We start from the raw sequence: 24,457 nt of genomic DNA, 5'->3' as shown, positions 1-24,457 counted from the left end.
AAACAAATAATTAAACAAATCCCAGTCCCTCTGAATGTGTGGCCATGTGCATGCCTATAAAGCCCCTTTGCTAGAGGCAGTTAATAAAAGGCTGCCTGATGAGTTAGAGACAAAGTTCCCTACTGGAGACCGCCAGTGATCAGAAGTGCATTCTCTGGTATCTTCTTTCTTTTGCTGTTCTAAAACCTGCTCAGGATCTTTGTCTTTACCTGGGAAGCTAACCCAGGTTATTTGACAACCTGAATCCTTGCCTCCATACTCTCACATAGCTTGTATCCTTCCCATCCTACAGGTCCTAACTCCATTATCACCTCCTTAGTGAGGTGCCTCAATAAAGAAACTGACTTCTCCCCTATTATCTTTATTTTTATCAAAATTGTACAATTGTTCACCACAACCCAATGTTAGAACACTTCAGTTACCCCAAAACTTTGCCTGGCAATCATGAATCTACCCTCCCACACACCCTCAACCTTATACTGCCTTTGATCTTTCTTTCCATCACTGTAAATTTGCCATTTTTGGACAATGTAAATAATTTGAATTAAACAATGTATAGTTTTTTGCATCTGACTTCTTTCACTTAGCCCAATTTTGAGGTTTATTTATGCTGCAGAATGTATCAGTTGTTGCTCTTTTTTTGAATTGTTTTATCATTTTATTTTATTTTATTTTATTTTATTTTATTTTATTTTATTTTATTTTCTAAGTCCCGGCATATGTGCAGGATGTGCAGGTTTGTTGCTTAGGTAAACGAGTGCCTTGAGGTTTGCTGTCACCTATCAACCCATCACCTACGTATTAAGTCCAGCATACATCAGCTCTTTTTCTAATGCTCCTCCCCTGGTGCACTCTCTCAACAGGTCCCAGTGTGTGTTATTCCCCTCCCGGTTTCCAGGTGTTCTCATTGTTCAGCTACTGCTTATAAATAAGAACCTGTAGTGCTTGGTTTTCTGTTCCTGTGTTCGTTTGCTGAGGATAATGGCTTCCAGCTTCATCCATGTCCCTGCAAAGGACATGATCTCACTCCTTTTTATGGCTCCATAGTATTCTATCATGTAGATGTACCACATTTTCTTTAACCAGTCTATCATTGATGGGCATTTGGATTGATTCCATGTCTTTGCTATTGTGAATTGTGCTGCAATGAACATGTGTGCATGTATCTTTATTATAGAATGATTTATATTCCTTTGGGTATAGACCTGGTAATGGAATTGCTGGGTCACATGGTATTTCTGGTTCTAAATCTTTGAGGAATCATCACACTTTCTTCCACAATGGTTGAACTAACTGACATTCCCACCAAGAGTGTAAAAGAATTCCTATTTCTCTGCAACCTCACCAGCATCTGTTGTCTCTTGACATTTTGACTTAAACTCCTTTATTTAAAACAAAACATTTATTTAAAACAAAACGTTATTTAAAACAAAACATTTTGCACAGGAACAGTTTCAACTATTGTTTCCCTTTTGCAGCTACTTCAGGTTTTATACTTTATCTTAGCCAAAGGCTGAGAAGCAATACTTAATCTTTTTAATCCTGTATGGTAAGACAGGGCTAACCATTCACAGGCGTGCTTTTTACTTCTTTTCCCCTTACGCCCCCTTCCTCTTCCTGTTTCCTTTTCTGTCCTCTTCTCTCATCCTCCTTTCTTCCCCTCGATTCTCCTTTCAACTCCACTTTTTGTAAATCTTATTTCCTCCTCTCCTTTTTTCCCTTCTCCCCGCCTTTTTAAAAAGAGTACCCGCCATATCATACTTGATGATATGTTTTAAGGAAAGAGAGCCTAATGAATTCCATCAACTAAAATAATGATGGAGGACCTTTCTGAAATTCAGTCTTAATTTTGTAAGCATGCTCTTTATTTTTTTTATTTTTATTTTTTATTATACTTTAAGTTCTGGGGTACATGTGCAGAACATGCAGTTTTATTACATGGGTATACACGTGCCATGTGGTTTGCTGCACCCATCAACCCATCACCTACATTAGGTATTTCTCCTAATGCTATCCCTCCCCTAGCCCCCTACCCCCTGACAGGCCCCAGTGTGTGATATCCCCCTCCCTGTGTCTATGTGTTCTGGTGCTCTACACGTTCAGAGAAGCTTCTCTAGTAACAAACTACAGAAATGATCCCTGAAAGTGTAGTCTTGTCTCTTGACATTTTAACAATCGCCATTCTGACTGGCACAAAATGGTATCTCACTGTGGTTTTGATTTGCCTTGTTGTAATAATCAGTGGCATTGATCGTTTTTTCCATATGTTTGTTGGTCATATGTATATCTTTTCTTGAAAATTGTCTATCCATGTTTTCTCCTCACTTTTTAATGGGGTTGTTTCTTTCTTGTAAATTTGCGTAAGTTCCTTGTAGATTCTGGATATTACACCTTTGTCAGATAGACAGCAAAGCTTTTCTCCCATTCTATAGGTTGTCCATTCACTCTGATGATAGTTTCTTGTGCTGTGAAGAAGTTTTTTAGCTTAATTAGATCCTATTTGTCAATGTTTGCTTTTGCTGCAATTGCTTTTGGAGATTTCACCATAAAATCTTTGCCCATGCTTATGTCCTGAATGATATTGCCTAGATTTTCGTCTAGGGTTGTTATAGTTTGGGACTTTACATTTAAGTCTTTAACACATATTGAGTTAATTTTTTTGTATAGGTGCAGGGAAGGGGTTCAGTTTCAATTTTCTGCATATGGATAACCAGTTCTCCCAGCCCCATTTGTTAAATGGGAAATCTTTTCACCATTGCTTGTTTTTGTCAGGTTTGTAGAAGATCAGATGGTTGCAGATGTGTGGTTTTATTTCTGAGTTCTTTATTCTGCTTCTTTGGTCTATATGCCTGTTTTATACCAGTACCATGCTATTTTGGTTACCGTAATCTTATACTGTAGTTTAAAGTCAGGTAGTGTGATGCCAAAAAGGAACTTTGGACAATCCTGAGCAAAAGAACAAAACTGGAGGCATCAGTTGTTGCTTTTTGTTGCTGAAAAGTATATCCTTATATGGATATACCATTGTTGTTTATCCATTCATTCATTCATTTTTTTGTTTGGCATCTGGATTTTTTTCCAGTTTTTGGATATAAAAATGCTGTTATAAATACTGTGCACATACCTGTGTGAGTATGGTTTTTTACTTTCGAGTAAATTCCTAGTAGTGTAACTGTTGTGTCAAATGGTAAATTTATGTTTAACATTTAAGAACTTGCCAAAATGTTTCCCAAAGCAACAACACCATTTTATATTCTCACCAATAATATATGATAGTCCTGATTTCTCTACATCCTTGAAAACACATTATTACCTGTCTCTGATTATAGCCATGTAGCGGCATATAGTGACATCTCATTGGAGTTTTAATTTGCATTTCTCTAAAAATGTTGAATGTTTTAATGTGCTTGTTAGCTATTTTTTGGTAACATATCTATTTAAGATTTTCCTATTTTAAAACTGAGTTGTTCTCATAGTTTCAATGTTATGAAATTCTTCGTACATTCTGATTAAGTTCTTTATCAGATATTATTTGAAAATACTTTTCCCCAACGTGGCCTGTCTTTTCATTTTCTTAATGGAGTCTTTTGAATAATATTTATTTTGATAATTTCAAATTTATCATTTTTGATGGAACATGCTTTTGATGTCATATGTTAGAGTTTGTGGCCTAATTTATGGTCACAAAATATTCTCCTGTATTGTCTTGTGTATGTTTTAGGTCTATGTTTCATTATTTATTATGATATGGGTTAAAAGTATAAATTCGGCCTGTTTTAATGTGAACGCAATTTGTTGAAAAGACTATTTTCCACAGTTCATTATTTTGAAACATTTGTAGAAAAATCAATAAAAGCAATGGTTTATTTCTGGATCTCAATTCTATTACATTGATCTATATGTCTGTCTTTATGCCAGTACCACACACTACATTAATTACTATAGTTTCATAGTAAGTTTTGAAATCAAGACGTTTAAGTCCTCCAGCTTTGTTCTTCTTTCACAATATTGTTTTTTGCTATTCTAAGTGCGTTCGATTTCTATATAAATATGAGCATCAACTTGGCAGATTTTACAAGGAGACTGAGGAGACTGCTGGATTTTTCTAGGAAGGGGAAAAAATTAAAATTAAATATGAAAATTGTCATCTTGATAATATTGTGTCTTCCAATTTAGGAATATGGAACATGGAATGTTTCTCCATTCATTTAAATATTATTTAATTTCAGCAATGTTTTGTGGTTCTGATTGACTTCTGTTAAATTTATGCATTTTTCTTTCCTTTTTGGAGCTACTGTGAATGGAGTTGCTTCCCACATTTTTTTGTTTGTTTGTTTGTTTGTTTTTGCTGTTTTCTTGTTACTAGATTATAGAAATACAATTTATTTTCATACTAATTTTGAATCTTTCAGTCTTACCAAACTTGTTTTTTGGTACTAATAGTTATTTCTGGATTCCTTGATATAATATTTTCTTCATATATTATCAAGTTATCTGGGAATAAAGACAGTTTTAATTATTTAATTTATGCCTTATTGTACAAAGTAGAGTCTCCAGGACACTGTTGAATAGAAGTGGTAAAAGAAGACATTCTTTCCTTGTTCTTGATCTCAGAGAGAATGTATCCTGTTTTTCATCATTATATATAATGTTTGCTGTGAGGTTTTTGTAAATGCTATTTATCGGAATTATAAATTTTTCTGCTTTTTCTAGTTTGTTAATTTGTTTTACTTATATGAATATTTGATTTAGTCTATTTTTATGCCTTAATTAAGATGATTATGCAGTTTATTTTCTGTACCCTTTGTATTAACATGGCTATTACATTGATTGATTCTCAGGTTATAAAAGAATCGGTACTCCTTGGATACATTCTACTTGTACTTGACATATAATTATTTTGTATATGGTCTTGAATTTGGTTTGGTAGTATAACATTAATGTTTATGTGTTTATGTGCATAAAGGATATTGATGTTCATTTATGTGTTCCTGTGATGTCTATGTCCAAGTATCAAGGTATGAGATAGGAATTGTTCCCTTCTCCTGTATTCTCTGAAATAAATGGAGGATTATTATTATTTGATTTGTGAATATTTGAGAGAATTCACACGTCAAGTCATCTGAGCATTTCTCGTAAACCTGGACTCATCAAATTTTATGCCCCAACTCATTTAGCTCTTCCACTTAAATTTTATTAAACTCACAGGCCTTTTCTTGTCTAATTTCTACTTGCCTTTCAAGTCTCAGCTTAAAAGGCATACCCTTGTAAGAAAATGATTTAAAACACTTTGCAGTATTACAGAATAGTTTTTCCTTATTTTCTAATGATGCTCTGAATGTGTATGCATAAGTATCATTTAGTTTTATATTTATCTGGTAACTTAATGAAATCTGAAAAATTGTAGAGTATGTTTGTGTTTATATTGCATTTTAACAGTTTCATCAAGAACTATTATTTAATTCCTCCACAAACTACATTTAATTGTGATCTGTTTGAGATATTTTAATGACTTTGGATTCTTATTTTCTTGATTAATTTAGAATTCACTCCCTTGTATTTATAGGTGACATTTGTCCTACAGCTCAGCAGCCAAGTTTACCAGAAACAAATCAGTGGTCTAACAAAGCAGGCATCTTACGAAGAGGATATTAGTAAGTGCTTTTTGTAGGACATGGGGTTGCATTAGAAGATTTTGGGATGATCCAAGGAACCAGGTATTTCAGGATTGAGTGCAGGTAAGAAGCAGCGGTAATGTCCTATTAAGTATTGTCCAGAAAATAAAAATTTACATCTGTCATAGTTAAACAAGCAAGAAAGAATTTATCAGAAACCATTGCAATTTGGGTTAATACTATTGCATTAGAAGACAGGGCGAGAACTCCATTCCACTGAAACAAAAGATGGAAGGATATTTTTAATGCTGAGGTGATCTATCTAAAAGTACTGGAGGACATTAGGCAGGAAATTGGTCAAGGTGATTAGGCCACCAGTGTTTGCTAATTAGTGAAATTAGGCTTTTACTCTCCAACAGGGACAGGGAGATAGAGGTGCTATCTTTCTTAATTGCTCTCATATCCTTAAGAAAGACACTTCAGGGTCAGAGCACTGGTAAGAGACTAAGAGAAGATTTACATCTCAATGGTGCAGAAAAAGAATATAAAATAGCAAATTTTCTGAAGAAATGCTCTGAGAAAAGTGAGCTCAGGGACCTATAGTGAGAAAGAAGTCTGTCTAAACTGTAGTCAAGCTGAGCGAAACCTTAAGGGAATCTGGGTCAGTGTATTAATCACTGTTTTCTAGAAGGATGAAAACAAAAGAGCAAGACTAAAACTGTGATTTGTTAAAAAGCAGTAGGCACTCATGGAAGCCTGGAAATGAGGCTATTTGGCCTTTTTTGTTCCTTGGACAGTGTTTTTTATTTGTACTCAGAAGTGATTACAGATAAATTTTGTTTGATTGTTTGTTTTCCTCAGCATTATAGAGTGACCTCATCTGATATTGGGTATTTGTGAAATTATTGATGTTCAGTGGAACATCTAACAGTTACTATGCCAGCTATCATATCTGTTTATTTCTGTCTGTACCTTGATATTTTTGTGTTTGCTTTTATTTTTGGAAGGAAGAAAGATGTATTTTTGCAGATTTGGAAAAGAATATATATATATATATATCCATATATATATTCATATATATATCCATATATATTCATATATATATCCATATATATATTCATATATATATCCATATATATTCATATATATATCCATATATATATTCATATATATATCCATATATATTCATATATATATCCATATATATATTCATATATATATGTATTCTTCCTAATCAGTCATCATATCCAATTGGCTCTACTTTCAAATTATGTATATACAAATTATATATACCAAAATCTATCTATATATATACATTTCTTCTGTATTTTGTATAGATTATCTGTTACTTGATGATATTCTGAATTCCCCCTATAGAAACCAAATAGAACTAAAATTTCATAAATCTCTCCTATAAAAACCATAATTTAGAGTATAGTGTTTGATAATTTCTTCTACTTTTCTATTGTTGTTAGTGTTTTCTCATTTCTTTCCTAAATTGCTTTTAGAATTTAACATTATCATCACAATCAACATTTAATCCAGAACTAGAGTAATATAATTCACAAAGTATTTAAATATAGTTGTAATCCTTTTCTCATTTCAAATGAGTTAGTAACGTTTCTCATTTTTACTTATGTTTATCAGACATTTATTTTTAATAAACAATGCTGCACATAATTTTTTAAATGTTTTTATTCTCTCAGGGAATTAAGGAATATAACTCAGGTAACTGACCACATCTATTGACTCACCTATAAAATACTGAGATAACATAATCTTGATAAGAAAAAAGAAGACATACTGCATATATTTTGCTTCGCTTTGAATATATCATGCATTACAGATAATGGCTCTGACAAGCAACATATTTATACCTGTAAGTCTAGTGAACATTTCTATCCTAACTAGGACTTCTAAAACTGATTATAATCCTAATCTTCCTCACTCACTTAGCAAAAATTATAATACAAGTCAATATAAAATCAGATCTCAACTCTCATTTCCTTGGAAATGCGCTGCCCTGCCTTATGGCTTCAAAAGCAATCTATATGATTCCTAAATTTTTATCTGCAGCCTGGTCAATTCCCATCAACTCTAGATCATACATAAAATTTACTTGGATGTCTAATTGACAACTCAAAGTCAATATGCCCATTAATGTAATGGATTCCTGATTGTCATGCTTCCCCCAAAATCATTAACTCCTCTAGATTTTTCTGAGTTAATAGCAGTTCCATTTTCCAGTCACTCAGGCAATGATTTGAGTCATCCTTAACACCTTCTTTTAAATCACATTCTTTTCTTAATCAGCCATCATATCTAATTGGCTCTATCTTCAAATTATATTCAGAATTCAACCAAAAGAATTCTGCTACTATCCTGTTGAAGTCACTATCATTTCTTTCCTGGACTAGAACTAAAGCCTTCCAACAGGTCAACTGGATTCTGACAGTACAACAGCAAATGTTGACTGCATCTTGCTGCGTTCTGTTTAAACACTCCAGGGACTGCCAATTTCCCTCAGTATAAAAAACAAAATGAGAAAGCTTATGTGATCTAAATAACATTGCCCCTCTGGACCCTCATCTCCTGCTTTGACTGCGCCCACTCGCTCTGGTACAGCTTCATTGTTTTCCTTCCTGTGATTATGTTCACAGCTCAGGATCTTTGACCAGGCTGTTCTTTCTGCCTAGACTTCTCATCAGCGAGATACCCTCCAGTCTTGCTCCTTTGCCTTATTGAAGCTTTTGGGAAAATGTTACCTTAACACTGACATGTTCCCTGAGTATTTATTTTAAAGTTTAACCACCCGTTTTACTCAGGGTTTTACTAAGAGACAGAAACAATAGACTATATATAGAGAAAGATGAAAAATAATCTATTAGGAGAATGGGCTCACTTGATGAAGGAGGCTGAAAAAGTCTCAGGACAGGCTGTCTGCAAAGCAGAAAAACCAGGAAAGCTGGTTACATGGCTCAGCCCAGGACCAAAGGCCTTAGAATAAAGCAGTCAATATTAAACTTTCAGTCCAAAGCTGAAGGACTGGGAGCCTAGGGGGCCACTGGTGTGAGTCCCAGAGCCCAAAGGCTGGAGTTCTCACATCCAAGGGTGTTAATCACAACTATGCCAAGGTTCCAGCCCATGATGAGGTCCGAAGGGAGTGGGTGGATGGGTGACAAGTAGCTGAAAGGACACTTAGGGGGATGTAGGCAGGTGAAATGTAGTTTTATTCAGCAGCTCTCTCATTAGCAGTCTTTCACACGGTCCGCCTTTATCTTGGCTGTCTGCTCTGGCTCCTCTCAGCAGCTGGCTCTGTGGATCCTGCTGCCCCCACACCCACAGCTGCACTCTGTGGTCTGCAAGGACAGGGTCAGCAGCTTAACCCTTTCCCTCTAGGCACAAACCAAGTCCTGGCCTCCCACCTGCCCACCTTTGAGGTAACTGAGTTTCCCTTACAGGGATCAGTAGTGTTACTCTCTCTCCCTAGGCACAAGACAGAGAGCCATGCCCTGGCTCCACCCTGTGTGTCTGTAAGACAGACAACTCTGGCTTTCTCTCTTTCTCTGGGTACATGTGTGAGCCCTGTGCACAGTATCAGCACAGCAGCTATACCTTTTACAAACAACAGTGGCTCCTAGCCAAGTATGAGCTTACACAAACAAGTAGAGGTTACACAAACAAGGTTATATAACATCATGCACCTGCACTCCAAACTCACTGAGTCACTTTGGCCGGGATGTTTACTTTGGCCTATGCCTGACCAAAACACATCTGTGTACCTTACAAAGGGCGAGAGAGGAAGGGCATTGCAGCTCTGGGAGAGAGGGGGCAAAACTTTACCCTTCCCCTACCTTTTTGTTTCATCCTGCCTCCCAGCTGATTGGATTGCGCCCGCTATCATGGTAGGCAGATCTTCCCTACTCAACCCACTGATTCACACACCAATCTCCTTCAGGTGTACGCTCACAGACACACCTGGAGCATCCCAATCATTCTTACCAAACAGCCAACCACTTGGGTTTCCCTTGCAGCAGAAGAGGATGGGTTCAGTGTCTCTTAAACACTGAGAATAATTAATACTGTACCTGGATATCCTATCTGGATATCCTTTAATCCAGCCATGTTGACACCTAAATCAACCATCACACTTCTGTACAGCTGAACTCTCCATTAACTCTTCTTGCTTTATTTATTTCCATGATACATATCAAGTTCTAACACTTAATATAATTTAAGTAATGGTTTGCTTTTCTTCTTCCACTAGAATGTAAGTTCCATGAGGAGAAAAGTTTTATTTATTTATTTATTTTTTCTGCTGAATCACCATCCTAACAGAGTCGGGCACAAAATAGCTGGTACATATAAGTTAACTGAATTCAAAGGGGATTAAATATAATTCTTAAAATTCTCTATAGAATATTCTTTTGATAGTATTCCATGAGTCTGAATAAAACACTTCTCTAGCTAGCAGTCTATCATTCTGGATAAAATAAACTGTGTGTCAGTAAAAATTCAAAACTCTAAATGTTGTACAACAGTGGTTTATTTCTAACTTATGATCAAATTGTTGCAGGACTTTTCCTTAGTTCAGCTAAAGGAGGAGTTCTTGTCCGTCCCACCGTCACGAAAATTTAGGCTCACAGATTGTTTAAAGGGTGTGGAAAGCAGGGTTTTATTGGATGAAAAGGGTAATAAAAGGGAAAACAGGGACTCTTGCAAGGCCAGAGTCCCGCAGCTAGAGCGCTTCCTGCCAGCCATTCAAATCCCAGGTTCCACCTAGAAAAAAGAGGGGCCCGGCTCCTCCTTGCTGCGAAGGGCATGAACTTCCCGAGGCACCACCACAGTGGGCAGGCGGGTTAGAGTTTCTCCAGGGACCCCCTCCCACCTGGTTGTCTCTTTCCTTCTTCTGAAGAAGTACATGTAACTGCCTGTAGATTAAGGATAAGGACAAAGACAGATCTTAACTGCTTCCTGCTGACAGGGGCACTGTTTTGGGGAAACAGCAGTGAGAGCTCCCTCAGAAGCCTATCCAGAAGAAGGGGCCATCATCAGAGGCTCTGGTTGCATGACTGTTTGGAATCTGATGGCCTGAAGGCAAGAACAGACAAACCTGGCTATTAGAAAACATGTATCAAAATGAAACAAGGGGAGGGTTAAGGACAGCTCAAAAATTCCAAGGTCCTTTACCAGTTTGCACAGAGAGAAAGAGGCCAAAAGCTCGACTGGTTAAAAACAAAACAAAACAAAACAAAAAACTTTACCCTTTTGCCGGCATGTTGGGCTTCTGGGTTCCCTTGCCTGGAGCCCAGTCCTGAGCCAAGCAGTTTAAGGTTTGGGAAATTAACTCTTTCCAGTTTGGAGGATGCATCTGAGGGGAATGTCCTGTAGTACAGAGACACAATTACGTATCAGTGAAGCGAGAACTGGGCAATGAAATGAAAAAGCAAGCATTTTTAAAAGGAGTCCCAAGGGTTTAGGATGCATTCGAAAGGGGTACAGACTGAAGATGAATGGCTATGCATCTAGAAAGAGATAAGCAGGCGTCCCTGGTTCCCTTCTCTTCCTAGCAGATACCAGGGCACATGAGGGAGAGAGGGAAGAGTGTCCTCTTTTCCTCTTCCATCCTTGCATCTCCGAGTCCTGGTGACCTTGGCAGGTGCCACCATGAGTGCCAAAATGGCTTGCACTCATGAAGCAGGGAGGGCCTAGAGAATAGGAATTATCTGCTCTCACCTATGCCTCTCTCCCCATGACTGTTGGTATCCTTGGAGTTCCCTAGACCTCATTTATGCCATGGATATTAATGTGGCCTTTATTTATGAAACAGAAGCTCAGGGTTGGCTTAATTGGCAGGAATCAGTCACGCACACCTGCGCTGTGCCTTTTAACTTCCATTATCATCTTCCTCTGGATTCCTCAGATCCAGTTTTCTTGCCTAGTGCTTTGACTCAACGCTTGGAATTGAGTCCTGGACAAAAATGTGTCTCAGGGGAGTTGCATGAACTCCTTATCATAAGCTGAATACTAAGTGAAAACTGTGGAACTGAGTCCTCCTTCAACAAGGGAAGGGAAAGGATGTCTTGTGACACACCCAGATAACTGGTAGCTATAGTTATGCTTGCTATGATTTAGGTGCATAGTGCTTGGCTTTGGTTAGCTTTCTTGGTCTTACCTTCCCCAAAAAGAAACTTTGCGTGATGGGCATCCTATTTAGTCCCATCACCTGGCAGGATTTGCAGGATAATTGCTCAGAACTAGGATATTGATCCCAATTTTTACATTACCCATCCCTCTTGTTCTTTCTAAGCCGCAGCTGGAGATTGCTGGTTGGTTCACAGGAACAAGCAGGATTAGTCTAAAATGTAGGCAAAAATTTAAAAACAACTAGTGAGTTTAGAATTTAATAACAAACATACTTTCTGAAACAAGATCTCTCTCTTTCCAGTCCTCATGTTTGTTGAAAAATCATCATAGGACTGAGTGGTTTGCAAAATAGACTTTAGTTTTACACTTGGCCTGATTATTTGCATAAAGTGCAGCAAGTATAATTATTTTGCATAAGTTTTTTGAATTGGCTTTGATGGAACTTTCTTCCCCAAGGAATCTCAGATAAGAGCTTTTACAGCCGAGCTCAGCCATGGGTTAATCCTCAGATACCTGTGAGTTGAGTGATCCTTTCCTCTTAAGGTTCCATAATAAACTTGGAGCTCCTAGATGTGTTAGAAAGTGACATTCTTTACTGACCACAGATCAGAAACCCTGTACAGGGACTGTGTAGACAAAGGTATGAGGACAGTTTCCCCACTGGGCTTTTCCTGGCTCTGCAAGTCAAAATTGACTCTTTAAAGGGAAGCATACGCTTCCAGTCAACGCCTTGGTAAAATAACCAGTTTCTCCAAGTGTGTCCTATTGCAAAAGAAAAATGGATTCTCACTGCACTGATGCAAACGACTATATTGCGATAAGTTAAAATTACTCACAGTTTCCAAATTCTAGAGGGACCAGGCAGAGAGAAACAAAGATGCTTTAAATTTTGTTCATAGTATACCGTATCCAATTATTACAGGCTGTAAACAATTCAAAATATGTTTCCTTGACTCTGAAAAACCAAACAAGGATCAGCAATATTCCAAGCAAAAGTCAAAAAGGTTGCTTCAGCTTTCTGAGTTCAGTCTATTTAGTTCATTCTTGTTTTGCTTGATGTTCATGAGCATTTCGGCTCTTCATGAGTCCTGTACATTTTCCTTCATTCCAATGCACAATCTCTGCTTGATATTCATGAGCATTTCAGCTCTTCATGAGTCCTGTACATTTTCCTTCATTCCAATGCACAATCTCTGCTTGATATTCATGAGCATTTCGGCTCTTCATGAGTCCTGTACATTTTCCTTCATTCCAATGCACAATCTCTAAAGTACAGAGATTATCAGAAGCACGTATTTGAGAGCACCTGTTAAAATTCTATAGCTCATTTTAAACCATCTTTGAAAGGGATTAAAACAAGACAATTGTCTGTGAATAGCAAAATGTTCAGGGTAGTTATGGTTAGAAACACAATTGACAAGGAACTTTGGTTTTCTCTGTGGTTTACAATAACTTAATATAGCAACCTTAATTGTGATAGCACACACTCAGACGTTAGAATTTTAGAAATCCCATACAATTTTTGAACATATATTAGCATTCATCAATATACAACCTAAAGAAGACTGAACATTATTTTGACAATCCCATGCACCTAAACATGTCAAATAATCCTGTTTACCTCTCTTGTCTGGACACTTCATGGGGCCTTCTGAAGTATTAAAAAAGACAGGTGCCAGGAAAGACAAATTTGAAACTGAAGTTTGATTTTGAGAAGGCTGTTAAATGTTTGAGGTTTAAAACACTTGATGTTATGTAATAGAATTCCAGATTACCATAAATTATTTATTTTTCCAAAATGAAGACTCAGAAATTTTAAAGAAGCAAAAACCTTTTATAACCCTTTACAACTTTTGCCAAAGAGCAGATTACCACCTCAGGAAAACCTTGTTATGCTTCTATTTCAATGCCCAATTTACAGAAAAACCACATACTATCCTTTTCTGAATTTAGTCAATATGTTCACACAGAGAACCTCTTCTACAAGATTAATTTCCACAATTCTTCCACCACTTCTTTGAACCTTCAGCTATCTCATTTAACTCTGAACAATCCTTTAACCCTAGGCAAAAGTTTACATTTCAAGGCCTTCTTATAACCTTTAACTAAAAAACACATTTTACTGTTCTTACACACCTTGCATGAAAATTTACTTCTAGTAGTTTCAATTAACTTCTAGCAATTTTTAACTTTAACGTAAAACTTGGTAAGTTGCTTTAACTGAGTGCTAAGTACATCCAAGGTTACCTTCTTAATTAAGGGTATGGTTAGTTCCATATGTCCCTGGGCCTTACCAGTTGTGAAGCCAGCAAGTCAAATGGTTCTCAAAACCCAAAAAGCAGTTTATAACCTCAAAACACTTAGCAAACCTTGCATCTGACCTGCTTTGGCAATCCCATGCACCTAAACCTATCAAATAATCCTGTCCCCTTTCGGGCTGTTTTTATTTCTTTAAGATTAAAGTCATGTGAACTGAAAGGTACCACAGCTTTTACCTCCCCTTAAAAAAAGAAAAAAAAAAAAAAATTGATCCAGGCACTTGTCTTTCTTTAGGTCAAATTAATTAGAGCTATTTTTATAGACATCACACACAGTATACACATAGGCAGAAAAAAACCCAGCCCCTGGATGGGGCGCTTTAAGAGACAGGGCTAGGATATGGAACCTCAGGGCTCATCCCTTCAGGCAAGATTGCTAAACAAAGCCTTGCCAAGCAGTTACCAGCCAAGCCCTCAGGATGTAAAGCAAGATAGCGGCTTGATTTCACAACCAAAAGTTTGCAGAGAATACAGCGATAGTTGGGGGTGTTTGGCGCCGGGCGCGGGGCGGGGCGGGAGGGGATGTGCGGGGCGGGGTGGGGGGCGCTAGCCTAGTAAACATCTTCTAAAAGAAAAAAAGAAATCATTGGCTTTAATTTATTTCTTTATTCTGTTTATATGCTTTCAGATTTGATTTGCTCCTTGTTATTTCATCTCTTTAACTTTTTTTTGTTATATAAAATGTAACATTTCTGCATTCATCTTCTCTATTATTTTGGTATTTGGAGATTATCAATCTTTTACTAAGCATCTTTTATCTTATCTTCGCTAAATAATAAACAGTATTCTATTGTGGGCACAAATTTTAATTCATTATTAAAATAGCTAATCCTTTACTATTAACGATAAAAACTATATAGTAATTAAAAATATTGCTGCTATTCAAATAATCTAGCTATGACTCACTTATTCGCAAATAGAACACTAGTGAAATGGTAATAAAAATAATATGGCAGATTTTAGATACAAGCGGGAAAGCATATGGGATATAAATATTGAATACATGTTTTAGAAACAAACAAGTTGAGTTTTATGCTGAGATTCATAGCCTGGAATTTTTGTTCTCAAAGCTACTTCAATCAGAATTGGGGGTTCTTTTGGGATTCACACACTGAGGGAATCTGGTTTCACAGCTGTTTGGACAGTATTTCTTTTAAACTGTTTTCTTGAATTAGATAAAGCTATGACCTTATGTCATGCATTTTTTAATGTGGGAAACAAAACCACAATGAAAAATATTTAAATTCACAAATTTTGAATCTTTCAATTCTGAACTAAGTGGCTCAACCACTTCGAGTAATCATGGATAAATTACCCAAATTATTTAAACTTCAGTTTTTCTGTCTATAATTAGGGATGCATTACAATTTGAGTAAAAATTTAATACATTAATAAATGAAAAATGTTTCACAGAGTCCCTGGAATATAAGAAACTTTCCATAAATATTTACTATCTTATTATACAACCTAAACAAAGTAAAGCCTGTGATTGCTTTTCATGATGTGTTTTGCTAAAATTTCACATTCTTAAATTCATACGATCTATTCATAATAGTTGGAGAAGACAATCAATGTAAAAATGTACATGAGAGCTAAATGCTGAGAGTATGTACTGAGAAGAAGTGAGTCATCTTCTCAGCGGGATACTGAGATTGGGATACTGTACAAAATTTCAGAATACAGACTGATTTGAAATTATTTTTGAGACTTATTTTACGTTTAATAACTACACAAATTTGTTTAGAAAATGCATCTACTGGCTGGGTGCGGTGGCTCACGCCTTTAATTCCAGCACTTTGGAAGGCTGAGGCAGGCAGATCACAAGGTCAGGAGTTTGAGACCAGCCTGGCCAACATGGTGAAACCCTGTTTCTACTAAAACTACAAAAAAAATTAGGCATGCATGGTGGCAGGCACCTGTAAACCCAGCTACTCGGGAGGCTGAGGCAGGAGAATCATTTGAAACCAGAAGGTGGAGGTTGCGGTATGCCAAGATCATGCCACTGCATGCCAGCCTGGACAAAACAGTGAAACACTATCTCAAAAAAAAAAAAAAAAAAAAAATGCATCTACTGTGAAGGCACTAAAAAAATCATAAATCAAATCATAAATAAATGACCTACTGCTCATAGGATGGAAAATAGAGCTTCACCGACAAAATCATGAAGATAGTGCAGGCCAGTTCAGAGTCTTAGGGCCACTCAAAAGCTGTTTCCTGACAGCTGTGTAGTTTAACAGTACATTTTTTACAATACTCATACCATTAACTACACGGGGAATTGCATGGGGAAATGTGTGATTTTAGTCATCATCAAATTGTATGACATTTTGTGTGGTAAGAAGTATGGATTTGGCAAATAGCTGGAAACTGAATTCTAGGTTACAAAGTGACATTTTCAACATCAAATTGAGAGTTATTTATAAGATTTGATATTTACAGGTATGGAAATACTGAATTCAACTAACTTTTTTTTTTTAAAGGAAAACAAGGCAAAATTTAAAGAACAGTGCTTTCATCGGTGAGGTGACTCTCTGAAATCCTGAAATCCTTTGAAAGAAACAAATCAGGAATATGTACTGCTACCTGCTACCACGAGGGAAAATGACTTTAAAAAGGAAACTAAAATATGGAGAGATGTCAAAGAGGAACCAAGTTTAAAAGATTCAAATTTAGCTAACATTACTATTATTAGGTGCTTAATGATTTCTTGGAATAGTTAAATTTTAATAGATTAGCAAATAAAAGTGAGAAAGCAAGGTCATGCAATCAGAAAATAGAGGCTTCAGAATATAGAGGCAGCATATATAGATTATTATTGAAAAAAGTGATAATAGCAAGAAAACCTTCATTTTCTATTATTTAGCAGACTGTTATTCAAACAAACATTACACTGAAAATAACTAAAACTAAATTGCATCAAAAGTCACAATTGACAAATGGGATCTAATTAAACTAAACAGCTTCTGCACAACAAAAGAAACTATCATCAGAGTGAGCAGGCAACCTACAGAAGAGTCTTAAATGAAAGTTACCAAGTGCTAAGGGAAAATATTTTTAAAATTCTAAGAATTCTGTATAGAAAACTATAAAATGTATTTGTAATAAATTTAAAAGATTAAAAATGGAGATGTATATACAATGTTCAATGATTAGAAAACAGATATTGTCAAAATGCCAGTTTTCTTTACATTGATGGAGTCAATGAAATTCCAATCCTAGTTAGCATCACAACATGCTGTAAAAGGAAGGTTAATCATTTTTTTATTAACAAGGAAATTGAAATCATAATGAGCTAGACTGGTAATTAATTGAAATTAGAGAAATCTCATCTATTGTGTTGAAAATGTAACTTGTACTAAGCAGTTTGATAAATAACCTTTCATTAGCTACTGAATTTCAAGGGCCTACCTTTTGACACACAAACTCTGGTGTCTAGAGAAACTCTCGAAGGAACATGTATTCCAGGAGAAATTTAGCAGAATATTTGTAGCAGCTGTGTTGGTAATTAAAAAAATAATAATTCACAGGTAAATCAATGATGGAATCCACATTAACTTCACGAGCATACGACCTGTGCAGACTTTCAGGGTTCCACACTTCAGTATCCTCTACTGGGTTTAATGCTCTGCTGTTACCATCTTAAAATTTTTAATACTTTCGAACTAGGGGATTCACACTGTCATTTTGAACAGGACTTCACAAATTATATAGCCAGTCCTTGTAGAACTGAAAAATAATTGATATGTGTATGCAATTGATTATTACAGCAATGAAATTAGATGAAGGACAGCATTGTGCATCAACTCGGATGTAGCTCAGAAATTAATACACTCAGTATGATTCCATTTGTATAAACTTGAAAAGCATATACTATTTTTTTCAAGAATTATATATATATGGAGATAATTTTATCAGATAAGTTAGTATACTGATTATATCTAAAGAGAAGAAAAGAACATGTAATCTACACAAGAGTCTTCTAAGATCTTGGTACAATTTTTTTAAACCAATGTTACTATTAAGTAGGTTTTTATTGATTCTCCATATGTGGTTTTTACACTCTTGTTTATGTATGATTCATTGCAAAAAAAATAAAATGAGATAAATGCAAAATATGTGTTGATCAGAATTACATAACATCCACCCTTGAATATGGGGAGCAGTGGCTCCCAGCTTTCTCTATGTTTGAGTGAAAGGAAAGTTAAACTGAAAGAGGAGTAAAAATTCAAGACAGAAGAAGCACGTTTTAAGAGGGTTCATTTAAGTTTTACACAGATTCCCAACAGATTCCCTAGAACTGGATTCTTCAATTAGTATACTGTATTTTAAGTGATGGATTGGGAAAGTATTTATAACAGTAATTTGGGGAGAACTGATGTCAAAGAAACATTTTTTTCTTTTTGTATTTTTTAGGCCTTCAGGATTAGAAAATTTCAGGAAACTTTAGATAAAGGACAAAAGACCATTTTAAAAAAAGTCAATATAGAGCATATTTGTCAATATGATTTGGGCTTGTGTTTGCCAGTTTTATTCTTCCTGTAGCAAAAGGCTAGAGAAATTCGTTCTGCTCCTAATGGGTATTGAAACTGCCAAAGTGGACCAACTAATGAAATGTTTGAAGACATTCTAGTAAAGTGAGCATTCTAGCAAAGGGGGCTATTAGTAGCTATGCAACCCATAATTAGATTTTTTTCTATACCTCAGTTTCTCCCAGGATGTAACTGTTTGCCTGGAAACCATGTCCTGATAACCAGGCTAATGACAATGCATGCAAACTAGAGACTCCCACAGTGTCAACTACCTCAGGAGAAGATGCTACGTAGTTTAAAGCTGCATTCAATTTTTCATACCACAAGAGTACTGTTTATTGTGCTGGCTAAATAAGTATGAGAAAAATGTGTGTTTATCAGAAAAAACACCATGATGATTAAGACTATTGCTCATCATTCTAGCTACAGGGCCTCTATGATTAACAGCCTCACTCATCCTAACTTCTTATAATTGCCTATATGGTAGCAAAAAGACTGCATTATCAGTTCTCAAGCTGCATATTATCCTAGAGCACTATTGGGGATAATTGACCAAAAAGATATAGACCTTGAAAAGACCTGACTTAAAAAGTAGTCATTTTATAAATTGAGTTCACTAGTGTAACATCTTTAATGAAAATATTTTAGGTCAAAATCCTCCAGAGAGAAACAGGCAACAAATTAAAAACAACATATTTTAACAACTCCTGCTAGGATACCCCAATAGTAAATTGTGCTGCTCTGGTGTTGGATAAATCATTGTTTTCCTTTAAAAGCTGTCGCACAATTTTCAAAATTATCCCTTGAAAGTTACATTTGCATTTATTTGACAGTGGCATTTATAATATGTGAACACCTTGAGCAAAATTTTCTGTCAGCTAACTTAGTAATTTACCTTTTAGAAACTTTGTTTCACATCAGATATTTAAATGCATTTTGCCATTCATTATAGCATCATGTCCAGAGGCATATCCTTTTCTGGAATGTGTCAAGCATCTTGGCAATCTTCCTTTAACTTGAACAATACTCCAGTACATTATAACATAGTATGATTTGGGGGATGTCAACATCATTTCTGCCTGTATATATCTTCTCCTTCCAACTTGTTGTAAAATACTAAATGTACTTCTGTTTTTAGACCTTGAAAGGTCTACCGTGAAACTGAAAACAGAAATTAAGTGCATTATCTGGAAGGTCGTCTTGTAAACAAAACTGTTACCCCAACAAACTGCAAGTAAATTTCCTTTTTATGCTTTGGATATTCCAACTGAATTTGAACAGGGATGATTATATTCACTTACTTGACAATTAGTGTTTAAAAATTGAGTGGACTTTTTGTTATTATACTTTAAGTTCTGGGGTACATATGCAGAACGTGCAGGTTTGTTACATAGGTATACATGTGCCATGGTGGTTTGTTGCACCCATCAAACTGTCACCTACCTTAGGTATTTCTCCTAATGCTATCCCTCCTCTAGACCCCCACTCCCAAGCAGGCCCCAGTAGGTGATGTTCCCCACCCTGTTTCCTTGTGTTCTAATCATTCAACTCCCACTTACGAGTGAGAACATGTGGTGTTTGGTTTTCTGTTCCTGTGTTAGTTTGCTGAGAATGATGGTTTCCAGGTTCATACATGTCCCTACAAAGGACATGAACTTATCTTTTTTTGTGGCTGCATAGTATTCCATGGTGTATATGTGTCACATTTTCTTAATCCAGTCTATCATTGATGGACATTTGGGTTGGTTCCAAGTCCTTGCTATTGTGAATGGTGCCACAATAAACATACGTGTGCATGTTTCTTTATAGTAGAATGATTTCTAATTCTTTGTGTGTATACCCAGTAATGGGATTGCTGGTTTTTCTAGTTCTAGATCCTTGAGGAATCGCCACACTGTCTTCCACAATGCTTGAACTAATTTACACTCCCACCAACAGTTTAAAAGTGTTCTTATTTCTCCACATCCTCTCCAGCATCTGTTGTTTCCTGCCTTTTCGGAGATCGTCATTCTAACTGGCATGAGATGATATCTCATTGTGGTTTTGATTTGCATTCTCTAATGACCAGTGATAATGATCGTTTTTTAATATATCTATTGGCTGCATAAATGTCTGCTTTTGAGAAGTGTCTGTTCATATCCTTTGCCCACTTTTTGATTTTTTTTTTGTTTTCTTGTAAATTTGTTTAAGTTACTTGTAGATTCTGGCTATTAGCCCTTTGTCAGATGGATAGATTGCAAAAATTTTCTCCCATTCTGTAGGATGTCCGTTCACTCTGATTATAGTTTTATTATTATTATTATTATTATTATTATTATTATTATTGGCTGTGCGGAAGAGTTTAATTAGATTCCATTTGTCAATTTTGGCTTTTGTTGTCATTGCTTTTGGTGTTTGGGACATGAAGTCTTTGCCCATGCCTATGTCCTGAATGGTATTGCCTAGGTTTTCTTCTAGGATTTTAATGGTTTCAGGTCTTACGTTTTAGTCTTTACTCCACTTTGAGTTAATTTTTGTATAAGGTGTAAGGAAGGGGTCCAGTTTCAGTTTTCTGCTTTAGCGAGACATTTTCCAGAAAACCAGTGCCCTTCTGAGGTTGAATTTCCTTAAATCTAAAGGGGTGAGGGAGAATGAGATGCTGTGATGAGAATGCATTTGTCTAAAGAATACGTCATAAAGCAGGAACCCTTAAAAAAAGACAAATATCTTATTTCTGTAACTAAGCAATACAATAAACTCCTAAAGTTTACTAAGCACCATAAAATTATTATTAATTAACATTTACTCATCCCTCTCTTATGAAGTTACCTCAATTAAGGGATGAAACAGCATGTTTACTACATATAATGTTATATTTTAAAAAATCTAATTGCTCAACAGATTAATTAATAAGATATAAACATATGTTTATCATTATAATTTTAAAACCCTGTAACAATTCAATATTTCTTAAAATTTTATTTTTCTATAATTTACAGTTTTATGTTTAATTATCAGTATATAATAAATATTTGCAGCAGTGGATGTACTCTGCTGGCTACAGATTTGATTGTAAGTGTCAACCTATTCATTCAGAACACTCAGTTCCCAGGATCGATGTGATCGATTCAGGATTAAACGCATTACCCAAGTGAGGAGAAACAAGGGCCCGTGTGAGACTTTCAGGATATTGAGAAAGAGTCAATCTTGCTTCAGGAATTGCTAGCCTCTAAGTAAAAAAGCCTGAGACTAAAAGATGATTTTTTTTAAATTTTTCTTATTGCATTCATATATACACACACACACACACACACACACACACACACACGCACACATACACACATGGAACTGTATAGGAGCAGAGTTTTGTATGCTACTGAAATTTAAAATTTAGTTGGCATTAATTTGAATTCGATTATTATAAGTTTGGAATGTTAAATGTAACCTACCTGGAAATTAGAATTAGATTATTATAAGTTTGAAATGTTAAAGGTAATCTACCCGGTAGCTTGTTACTGGATACTTGTTGCCAGGTAGATAACACTCCAAACTTATACTAATCCAGTTCTAATTAATGCCAGCTAAATTTCAATAGCATACAAAACCCTGCTCCTATACAGTTCTGGTTTCCCCTCCCACCTTTATATTGACAAAAATTACATTTTTATCTATTCTGTGCTCAGTAACATAGACTGATAATTATGCATTTATCTTTTAAATCCTGTAGGAAATAAACTGTGCCTTATAGAGAACTATACAAACTGTGCTTTATAGAGAAATATACTTTTGATTGCCTTGACTTTTTTATTATTTAAGTGGCAAGAACTTGATATCAAGGTCTAAGTGCTAAACTGGAAAAACTGCTCAATTGGTTATTTTCATTTTATGAGTAATAATGCATGCTTGGAGCATATGTGGATGCTAAAAAGTTATTATTTCTAAGCCAAATTTAAGGTTCTTTTTATTTTAGAAACATGTTTTGAAGATTACCTGTATATACATACAGTATAAATACATAATATATGATAATTATAATTGTCTATTATTTTTATTAAATATAAACCGGGAATGTGTCTCTAGTTTCAGTTAATTTCAGTTTAGTAGCATGAATATGTATTAAAGAGATTACATAATATTTTCCAACCTGACTTACATTTTCAGATGACTTACTAAATCACCAAATATTAATTTAATGCCTATTTCACACGTCCTGAGGCCTGTATCTATTCAGATCCACTCTTCTATTGTTGCGCATCCCTGATTGGCTGCATTTACCCAAAGACGTTCTGTTTTCACATGAGGCCTGACACATTCACCAGTACGATGTCCCTCGGGTTACATATTAAGAAGCATAACACAGGCGGGGCACGTAGGTTCATGCCTGTAATCCCAGCACTTTGGGAGGCCGAGGCGTGCAGATGACGAGGTCAAGAGATTGAGACCATCCTGGCTAACACGGTGAAACCCCGTTTCTACTAAAAATACAAAAATTAGCTGGGCGTTGTGCGGCGCACCTGTAGTCCCAGCTACTCGGGAGGCTGAGGGAGAAGAATTGCTTGAACCCAGGGGGCAGACTTTGTAGTGAGCGGAGATCGCAATACTGCACTCCAGCCTGGCGACAGAGTGAGGCTCTGTCTCCAAAAGAAAAAAAAAAAAAAAAGCATAACACGGAGATTGCAGATAAGGCAAGACATGATGAAGATTAAGTCATTGAAGTAAGGTATTCTCCAGATGGGGGTGGTTGATGTGTGGAAATTTTCCATTTGCAAGAAAATTGGAAAGCAGAAGAAATGAGTATTTCTCCCGATCCTTTTTTCACTTTACTGGGATCTAAATGACGCCTGTTTTTGCTGGACAGGCCCATCAGAGTTTCAGCTCCTGCTAGGTGTAAATGTCATCTAAGCTCCAATTCAAGATAGCATTGCTGAATTTTACAGGAACTATTTTGCTGAAGAGATATAGAAGCCCTGGTTTGGATCAATAGCATACAGAATAAAATACTAAGAACTAGAAACAAAAAGTACAGATAAAACTTATGGGGAGTTTGGAAGTAGTGAGGGGATAAAAATTGGGTGGTGGGTGGCTTGAATAATAGGGCTGATATGGTCCGGCTGTGTCTCCACCCAAATTTCATCGTCAATTGTAACTCCCACAATTCCCAAATGTCATGGGAGGAACCCAGTGGGAGGTAATTGAATTATGGGAGTGGATCTTTATTGCACTGTTCTCATAATGGTGAATGAGTCTCACAAGGTCTGATGGTTTTAAAAACGGGAGTTTATCTGCACAAGCTCTCTTTTTGCCTGCTGCCATCAAATGATGCTCTTTCTTGCCTTCTGCCATGATTGTGAGGCCTCCCCAGCCACGTGGAACTGTGAGTCCAATTAAACCTCTTTCTTTTGTAAATTAGCCAGTCTTGGCTATGTCTTTATCAGTAGTGGGGCGCTTTTGAAAAGATATCCAAAAATGTGGAAGTAACTTTGGAACTGGTTAACAGGCAGAGGCTGGAACAGTTTGGAGGACTCAGAAGAAGATTAGAAAATGTGGGAAAGTTTGGAACCCCCTAGAGTCTTGTTGAGTGGCTTTGACCAAAATGCTGATAATGATATGGACAATTAAACTCTGGCTGAGGTGGTCTCAGAAGGAGATGAGGAACTTGTTGAGAACTGGAGCAAAGGTGACTCTTGTTGTGTTTTAGCAAAGAGACTGGCTGCATTTGCCCCTGCTCCAGAGATGTGTGGAACTTTGAACTTGAGAAAGATGATTTAGGGTATCCTGCAGAAGAAATTTCTAAGCAGGAAAGCATCCAAGAGGTGACTTGAGTGCTATTAAAGGAATTCAGTTTTATAAGGGAAGCAGAGCATAAAAG

The 24,457-nt window shown here is 36.2% G+C and overlaps 1 pseudogene; it reads right to left on the bottom strand.

Moving 5' to 3' along the window:
- Positions 1–2,074: 2,074 nt before the first annotated feature.
- Positions 2,075–2,155, bottom strand: LOC112427397 (small nucleolar RNA U3; annotated as a pseudogene).
- Between the last annotated feature and the right edge of the window lie 22,302 nt (positions 2,156–24,457).

Source organism: Macaca nemestrina, chromosome 16, assembly GCF_043159975.1.
Source record: "Macaca nemestrina isolate mMacNem1 chromosome 16, mMacNem.hap1, whole genome shotgun sequence".
Lineage (NCBI taxonomy): Eukaryota > Metazoa > Chordata > Mammalia > Primates > Cercopithecidae > Macaca > Macaca nemestrina.
The sequence above is the reverse complement of the archived record's forward strand: the minus strand, read 5'-3'. Positions and strand labels throughout refer to the sequence as shown.